This window comes from Myotis myotis, unplaced genomic scaffold, assembly GCF_014108235.1.
Source record: "Myotis myotis isolate mMyoMyo1 unplaced genomic scaffold, mMyoMyo1.p scaffold_m19_p_1, whole genome shotgun sequence".
NCBI lineage: Eukaryota > Metazoa > Chordata > Mammalia > Chiroptera > Vespertilionidae > Myotis > Myotis myotis.
Genome location: NW_023416313.1, coordinates 178,812,907 through 178,822,516, shown reverse-complemented (window position 1 = coordinate 178,822,516; position 9,610 = coordinate 178,812,907). Strand labels below are relative to the sequence as shown.

General features: G+C 45.7%; 1 pseudogene; it reads right to left on the bottom strand.

Moving 5' to 3' along the window:
- Positions 1 to 765: 765 nt before the first annotated feature.
- LOC118661539 lies at positions 766 to 857 on the bottom strand (annotated as a pseudogene).
- Positions 858 to 9,610: the final 8,753 nt, after the last annotated feature.

Below are 9,610 nucleotides of genomic sequence, written 5' to 3'. Positions count from 1 at the left end.
GAAGGGGCTGCGTTTGTACCAGAAGGCAGTTTGTAGACTGCCACCTTCTGGTGTAAAGCGTCAGTGTTCAGATGACGCAGGGCACCGAGCTGCTCCCCGAGTGTCACCATGAGGGTCTGCCCCAACAGCGAAGCTGCAGAAGGAAGGGGAGGTCCTCCCCACCTAGACTCGCCCTGGTGTTGGTGGTGCTTTACGGTGATGTCCTCCTCCTGCCAGTGAAACCTGTGGAGGGAGAGGCTGGGTCTTGAAAAAGCTGCTTGTAAATGATGGTGTTTTGGGTTTTGAAGACGGTGAAGGTGCTGGCAAAGGCACCTTTGCAAAAGCAGGAGGCCTGCCAGTGATCTATTAAACCCTGTTTAGGGAGGCTGACGGCGGTGGTCAGTCAGTCCACACACATTTACAGAACCTACCATGTGCCAGATAAGTGCTTTGGCAAACAACGTTGAATAAGACAGTCAGGGTCCCTACTGTTCTTGTCTAGTGGGAAAGCTAGGGGATAAGATCACTTACTTTAAAATAAGTATAATTTTTGCCCTGGCTGGTGTGGCTCTGTTGATTGGAGCATCATCCCAAACACTGAAAGGTTGTGGGTTCAATTCCGGTCAGGGCACATAACCAGGTTGCGGGTTTGATCCCCCATCAGCAACCTGAATCAATGTTTCTCTCTTACATCACTGTTTCTCCCTCTCTTCCTTTCCTCCCTCTTTAAAGTCAATAAACATATCCTCGTGTGAGACTTAACATTTTTTTTAAATTAATATACTTAAAAACATGAAACGCTTCATGAATTTGCAGGGGCCATGCTAATCTTCTCTGTATGGTCACAGTTTTAGTATACATGCTGCCGAGGTGAGGACTATACTCTTTTATTTATGTAGTTGAAGACAAAATGGCATCTATAGCAGAAGAATTTTACACACAATATTTCACTTCCTGAACACTACAGCTACTTTTACTATCTTCCAGTCCCTGTATGGTTGTAAGCACATTTTTAGAGCCATAGTCATGATACACATTATCCTGAAGTTTGTTATATTTTACCCATAATAAATGCTTCTCCGTATTGCTACTTAATCTTCATAATTATCACTATGGCTCTATAAGAGGCAAAGTGTGACTGTATCAAAATCTATGTAGCAATTTCTGGGTTTTTTTTTTCCATTTGCTGTAATAGATATTGCTGATGTTAACTTCTTCATGCAGATTTTTATTGCATTTCAGTAATCACGAATATGCTTCATCCCCTTTGCTGCCATAGTGCTTCTCAAAAGAACTATTACTAATTTACAACGCCACCAATATGATACCAGTGAGTCACATTTCCTGCATCAGGTGCTTTGAATATTGTTGCTTTCATACATTTTTGAGAATTAATATTTTAAAGTTGGGTCCCAAATTTGCTTTAATCTGCACTTTTTTTGGATGCCAGTAGGCAGGTTCTTTTTCGCACGTGCACTGTTTATAATTGCCCTTGTGTGAAATGTCTGCTCATATTGTGGTTAAATTTTGAATGAGTTTCTTGTTTGATGTCCTTCCTTAGAAGAGAGAAAAGCAATAGGAGAGAGAGCGCAGTATTGCAGCCCAGGGACCAGCGTGGTGCTTACTACATTATTCATTGGGTTAATAACTCCTCCTGGAATCTTCCTAAGAAAGCCTAGCTGTTCCAGAATCTAAAGTGCTAGTCTCTTCTGCCGCCCTGAACTGCGAAGTGAGAAAAGTGACTGTATAATAAATACCCTTGGCTGTGCTTGGCTCAGTGGTGGAAATGACATAATTTCTTACTGTTTATGAAAAAGAGTTGGACACCAGCCCAGTTACAATAATGCAAACGAAAATTATGTGATTGGAGAGTCAATTTGTTCCCTAATGTCTCTGAAATATACAGAGTGTCCCTGAGTGTCTCCTTTTGGAAGAATCCTTCTGATATGATCCAAACCCTTGGCCCAGAGGAGTGAAGTGACTTGCCCAAACTCACACAGCAAGCTAAAAGCCCAGCTCCCAATTCTCACTGCATCTTACCTGTGTCCTGAATGTGAATGTAAATGAACCTGTGATTCTCTCCTTCCAGGGATTGTCTGCCTCCCAGTCTGGACAATTTCCAGAACACAGCCCTGGGAGTGCTTTCTGTGTTGGGAGTTGGCTTCCTTTTCCTGCAAGCGTCCAATGAGAACTCTGGGCCTTTTCTTTCCGGGAACTCAAAGTATTGTACCATGCAGGGCCTGAGCAGTAGCTGAAATAGTTCGCCAGAGCACAAATCCTCCTGGAAGAACCTATGAGTGTTAGAAGCTGGGTTTGTATGAAGGTGAGCCTTTTGGCTCAGTCAGTAAGGCTTTCTGGTTTAATACCTCATTTCTGTTTTCCCGATGATTAGATGAAGAAGGGAACTGACCTTTGATTAACACATACTGTGTAGTAGGTACTCTCTCTTTTAATTTCATAAAAACACAGCCGCCTTCACACCAGTCACAGATTTAGAAACGGAGGCTCAGAGAGGTTGCATAACAGCTAAGGTATCATTATCTCATTGATCCTCAACTGGGGTGGGACCCTAGGATGGCCAGTCAGAACGGCCTAGGAGCGTTTCCAAACTATCCGTGCGTGTTTCCATGCACCTCTCCCACTGAGAACAAGTGCATCCTACAGTGCCACCTGTGGGATTTGTGTGCCCAGGTGCTACCCCACAGACATCTATTCTGGACAGGTGCCAACAAACTGGCGCTGTCTAGTGGGAGGTAGGAATCCACGTAGAGGGGCCATAACAAAGACAAGGAAAGTAAGTACCTGGGAAAATTCCTTATAGAAGAAGAGACAGAAGAATTCCAAGGATTGTGACACTGGGGAGCATAACTCAAGACCAGAGAAGAGAGAAGTCTTGGTGGGTGGGAGCGTACCAGGGGCAGGCCCAGAGGAGGCTGACCAATTCCCAGGGAGAATGTGGTCAGGGAGGGGGGCCTGGTGCAGGATTTGGGGGGCACTTGTGGCAGAATCTCGATCTACCACAGTAGTATAGAGAGACAGCAGCTCTGGTAGAAGGAGCACTTGATCAGGAGTTCTAAGACTTAGTCCTGGCTATGTGACTTCAGGCAAGTCACATCACCGCTCTGTGACTTGGTTTCATTGATTGATTGATTTGGTTAATTCTTCCCGAGGATATTTTCCCCACTGATTTCTAGAGAGAGAGTAGAAGGGTTGGGGGGGGGGGGGAGAGAGAGAGAGAGAGAGAGAGAGAGAGAGAGAGAGAGAGATGAGGTTGCCTCCCCCATGTGCCCCAACTGGGACCAGGGATCGGACCTGCAGCCCAGGTATGTGCTCTTGAGTGGGAATTGAACCTGAAATCCTTCGGTGTGTGGGCTGATGCTCCAACCACTGAACAACATTGGCTAGGGTGTCTTTCTCTTTAAAATAGACATAAAAATAACCTTCTCTGGCTACCTCTCAGAAGGATTATGGGAAATGATTGAGTTAACTCATATGGCAGTTTTTAATAAATTATGAAACACTATGCAAATGTCACAGAAGGACTACTAGGTAGAGCTATAAGTTCTAACTCATCATTCAGAATTTCAGTGTTTTCAGCTGTGTTTTATCAATGAGGTGAATTTGATGCCTATTGAGAATCTGTGCACCAAAGCTTGGCTCAGGGCAAGCCCCCCATGTTAGTATCCCTACCCCACCCTGATGTTGTTGTACCACTAGCCCAATTAGTATGGATTTCAGCTACATAGAAAATACCCCCTGATAGTGATCTGACTGCCCTTTAAAAAAAAAACCCCAGCTCTTGTTCTTTAAACAGTTTTTGATGTAAAGGTCATTTATATATATATATTAGGAATACAACTTAAAGAACAATAAAACAAACCACACACTGAGCTGAGGAAAAAATATCTCCAGTATCTGAAAAGCTCCTACTTGTCCATCCCTGATGTAATCCCTTCATTCTCCTGTTCCCATTGTGTGTCAGTCTTTCTCTTCCATTTAAAAAACAGCTTTACCACATATATTATCCCTAAGCAATATATTCTTTAGTTTTCCCTGCCTCTGAACGTCTATAAAGGGGGTCATAGTATGAGTATTCTTCTATAACTTGCTTTTTGCATCTGTGACCTCCCTGTGTTGAGAGATGCAGCTGTAGAGCTGTAGCTCATTCACGCTCACTGCTGGATAGTACTCCCCTGGGGGAATGTATTATAATTTATTTATCCTCCAACAACGAATGGGCCCTGGGTGGTTTCCAGTTTGGGAATATTATAAACAACACTTGTATATGTCTCCTGTGCATGCTCTTGTGCGATTGATTTGTAGTAGCTCTTTATAGATTCTGCACACGACTCGGTTGCCAGTTGTGTGTATTATCCTCTCCTGGTCTCCGGCTGGTCTTCGCGCTCTGTGTGGGATTTCTTTTTCTTAAATGAATAGACATTTTTAATTGTAGTGCAGTTAACCTCAATCTTTTCTTTCATCTCTTCCTTTCATTGTTGGCATCTTGTTCAAGAAATTTTTTTTTTTTTATCCGAGGTCAGAAATATGATCTCCTATAAAGTTTAAAAATGCCAAATGTCTTTCTTAGGGCTGTTCTGTCACCTGAGCTCCCGAATCTTTCCACAAAGTGCTCCTGGAAGCTTGAGGCTATTTCTATTCCCGTGGGTCTTCTCAGCACGGAGGGCTTTGAGTTCTGACTCCGTTCCTGGAGTGGGCGCTGCAGGCCTAGCTCTCGAAGGCCGCGTGTGTCCTGCGCTCTCTAACGGCCTCAGGGCTCTAGGGGGCGCCCTCACACCAGATACGGAGCTCCCTGCAGCCTGCGCGGCTCAGAGATGGAGCCATCCAGGGACTCCTCATGCCCAGCCTCTGCCAGGGTGCCCTTACCTCCCCGCAGGCCGCAGGGGCAGCGCTTCTGCCTCAGCCGATGTCCTCCTGCTCTCACCCAGCTTCACCCTGGGCCTAAACCGCTGGTCCCAGGCCTCTCTCCCTTCTTGCTTTTGAAGGAACGACACCAAAGCTTCCCAGCGGGTCTTGCTTTCGAATCTGCCCTCCCACCTCTTGCTCTATCTCCTTTCTTGGGAACTTTCTGATCCCTAATGTCTTTTGGGAGACAACCCAGTAAAGATTTGTTATTGGGTCAGAGGCTACTGTGGTTCAAGCCTGAGCTGCTGTGGCTCCTGGTGCAGAGGGCGGGATGGAAACGTGATGCACTCCGGCCCTGGTCCTGGGGGGAGGCCGAGACGACCAGGGGCACTAGGAGAGGGAGGGGCGTGGTGGCTGCTAGGGCCTATGGGCTCAGGAACAGGGTGAGCTACCGCCAGGACCACTCCGGCCAAGAAGCAGGGCGAGGGGCTGAGGCCTGGGACAGGGAAGGCTGGTGCGCCAGATACTAATTTGAATCCCAGCTCCTCCATTAACTAGATGCCAGACCTTAGTCAAGTTACTCACCCTTTATCCAACTCAATCTCTTCATCTGCACAATGAGATAACAAAGTCTGTCTTGCAGGTAATTGCATGTACAGTGCCTTGCAGTCCATTTAGTTGCCTCTGGTTTCCCTTTCTCATCTCATCTCTAATCTCGGGAGTCACTGATACAGTATTGGGGGTGCTTGAACCCCCTAGAAGGTGCAAAAGCCCTCCTGGCTTCTGGGTCTGGAAGCTTTTCTAAGTGAGTGCTTCTTGGCCCGAGTGGTCCTGGCGGTAGCTCACCCTGTTCCTGAGCTCATAAGCCCTAGCAGCCACCACGCCCTTCCCTCTCAAGCTGTAACATCCATAGGAGTCATTGTTTTGCCATAACTTTTCTCAAACTCTGTAGGTTAGTGACTAGGACCAGGCACCTCACACTTAATACTCGCTGTAATACGTACATCAGATCACTTGGAGATGTTGTTAAAATGTAGATTCAGAGTCTCTGGGTCAGCCTGGGATTCTGCATGTCCAAAATTCTCCCAGGCCGTGCTGCTGTCTGGTCCTTAGAAACACCTGCATAGTGTGGTACTACGTCACTGGAATCGTTAAGCTAGAATGATTTATAGCACCCTCCTCAAGTAGCAAACTGAGTAATTACTTAAGGTAGATCAAGATAAAATAAATTAATATGGGTTTCATAACTAAAATGCTTACAAAGACAGAGTCTGACTTACTAGAAAATATTTTTAAAGTCCTTTTAGGTGTTCATGGAAATATTTTTAGACTTCCATGAGGGTCCAGAGTTGACATATAAAATCTAATTTGAACCATAAAAATTAATGGTTGCACGGAGTGTCAACATTTTCCAAGCACAGCTTATATCTAGTATCTTTTTTACCCCCCCCCCCCCCGCCCCCTTAAACCAGTGATTTTGAACTTTTTTCATCTCATGGCACATATAAACTAATTACTAAAATTCTGTGGCACATCAAAAAATATATTTTCCTCAATCTGACAAAAAAAAAATAGGTATAATTTTGATTCATTCACACCAGATGGCTGTTGATGTGTTAGTTGTCATTTTTTTAATTTGACAATCTAAGGGGAAAGAGGTTAATGCCCCTGACTAAATGGTCAGGTACTGCATGTTTTAAAAATTCTTGTGGCACACCAGTGTGCCGTGGCACACCTGTTGAAAATCGCTGGCTTAGACCAAGTCTAGGCAGAGCAGAATAATTGTTCTCATTTGTAGATGACAAAATTGAGGCTCAGCCAGATTAAGAGATCTGTTAAAGCACTTGGATTGTCCCTGGCCCCTCCCTGTACATGGGTCCTGGGTCCCTCCCTCTTATGATGACGTGACACAGGATTCTATGCAACTTCAGATCCTGTGTGCACAAGCAAGGAAGCTTTGGGGATAAGGAGACTAGAGAACCCCTAGCCCAGGTCAGAGGTGCAAGATAATAGAGCTAGTGCATTGATACCCTTCTCCCTGACCCCACTCCGTACTTCAGGATTTTAAAATGTCACAGTCTTGCCTATACCAAAACAAGCATGTTTGCGATGCAAACACCCATCCTGTTATCTTCTCGCACTTGTTGTTTACAGGACAGCAGGAAGGTCACAGCAGCCAGTGCTCAGCACCTAGCCTGACTCCCTTTCACACAGCACACCTGGGCCTATCTGATTGGCCCTTGAAAGCTCTTAGACCAGTGGTTCTCAGCCTTGGCTGCACATTAGAATCACCTGGAAATCTTTTTAAAATCCTGATTTCCGGGCCTCATCCTCCGGAAATTCTGTTTCTTTGTTACTCATGTTGTGGCCTCACCCCATAACAAAGTAACAGAATTTCCGGAGGATGAGGCCCAGAAATCAGGATTTTAAAAAGATTCCCAGGTGATTCTAATGTGCAGCCAAGGTTGAGAACCACTGTCTTAGACTTTTGTGGGGAAGGGGAGAGGGTAGGGGAGCAGCAACCATTTCTCTTCACAGTTGGAGCTTATGTGTGTTAATCAGTTAGGCCAGTGGTCGGCAAACTGCGGCTTGCGAGCCACATGCGGCTCTTTGGCCCTGTGGCATAGGCCACGAAGTTTCACTCGCACTGCCCGCACGTGGTATTTTGTGGAAGAGCCACACTCAAGGGGCCAGTTTGCCGATCACTGAGTTAGGTATTCATGAGTCTAAGGCTGTGTGTGATTTTCAACCTTGAAGGTTTCAAAATATTGATGTTGGTGCCCCATCCCCAGAGATCTGTGGTGGGGCCAGGGTTTTGTTTCCCAGACATTCTGATAGACAGCCAGGGTTGCAAATTGTCAGACTAAGGTCAAGGATTTGACTAGATCCCCCTACATCAACCCCATAAGCAGGCTACTTTTCTCTACTCTGTCCTATGTTTGGAGGCTTTGCTCACCTTGAATTTAAAATGTCATGTGAACTCCATTCCACACAAATCGAGTTGTGGGTATGGAATGTGGGCTGGAAAGGAAGCTGGCTCATTTCTTGGCTCAACCACTTGCTATCAGAAAGGCAGCACCTGTACGGGGTCATGGGCACAGACCTTCTGGGTTTGCATCCTGGTTCCGGTGCTAACTAATATAGCGACTCTGGACACACTGCTCAGCCTTCCTAAGCCTCAGTTTCCTTATCTGTGAAATGGGCCTATTGGCTGTTGAAGGGATGCACAGCTGGGAGGAGGAGAAGAGGACACACTTACATGATCCTGAGCACGAGTGTCTCCTTAAGTTTTGTATCCTAGGCACCTCACTGGCCTCACCTTAGTCCTTGTTAAGAGGGGGTGTGAGGAGATGATGCATGGCCAGTTCTTGGAGCAGCACCTGGTGTATGTCAGATGCTCAATAAACGTTGATTAGGAACAGGGTTGGGTCTACCCATCTCTTAAGTTGATCAACTCCACTGGCTGAAACCAATTCTCCAGAATCATCTCCCTCCCTGTCCCAGCCACCCCACAGGCCGGCCAGGCGGGCACTCCTGTCTCTGTCCTGAACAGGTCCCTCCAGCTCCAGTCAGGCCAGCAAGCTCTGCAGCTCTATAAAAGGTTGTTGCAGTCATTATCTTGAAGGCTGTAAGGAGTGGGACCAATCAGGTGATACCCGTCAATGGGAGGAGATGGCAAAGAACCATCTCACTTTACATAAACTGCACTGCCCGGCAAAGATAATCATCTACCCCACCCCAATGCATCTCGCAGAGACTGGAGGTGGGGGGATAGGGTTCAGGAGGGAGAAATGGGGTGCTAGTTCTGCAGAAATGGCGATTGGCCTGTCAGAAAGTTTTTACAGGGCTGTCCACACGGGTAGAGTTGCTTTAAAAATGTTAAATGTTTCCAGTTATGGACTCTGGTGGGCAATTCTGGAAAACAGGAAAGATCCCTGCTATCATGATATGTTGTTAAAATACAGCCAGGCAGGTGTTACACCAGGGATGTTTACAGCAGGAAGGGGGGCGGGCTACCTCTTCTTGGGAGGCTGGGGATGAGGCTGGGGCTGAGGCTGGGCGGGGCCTTGAAGAAGGAAGCACCTGCTGGAGAGGGGAGAGCCTGTTCAGAGAAGGGTCAGGAGACCCTGCATGGAGGGCCCGTGGGGTGTCTGGGGCAGGGAGGGAGATGATTCTGGAATATGGGCTGCAGCCACTTGTGAGGACTGTGAGTGTCCGGGTAAGGACTATGGGCTTCTGTTGGCTTAATGGGACACTCTGAGAACCTTTAAGTAGGAGAGTGACATCACAGGATGTGTTTTTTTTTTCTATGTTGTCTCATCATGAAGACTATTACAATGAACTATATATTTTAAAAATTTTTATTTCTAACGCATTTTAAAGTCATAGAGTGTACATCTACATTAACATCCCAGAACAAAAATTCTCATGGGATTTTATTTATATAACCAATAATTAAAGGCAGCTACATTATATGTGTAGCTGTTTGAACACAGTACCATAGTATATATTTCATTTCTATTGAATTATAAATCCTGATAAGTAATTGTGAAGTCTGAGCAACTCTGCCAAGTATATAGAAAAATATGACTTACTATTTTTATTTGCATTTTCAATTAAAAATAACTTTTCTTTGAAGAGCTTCCCCCAGTAACTATCAAAGTTCACCTACGCTTACTGGGCATACAGCATGTCCCACCTCTGCAATGACACAGGCAAATAATCCAATAATTTCTGTGTTTTTAGAAACAGTAGCCAAGTTTTATAA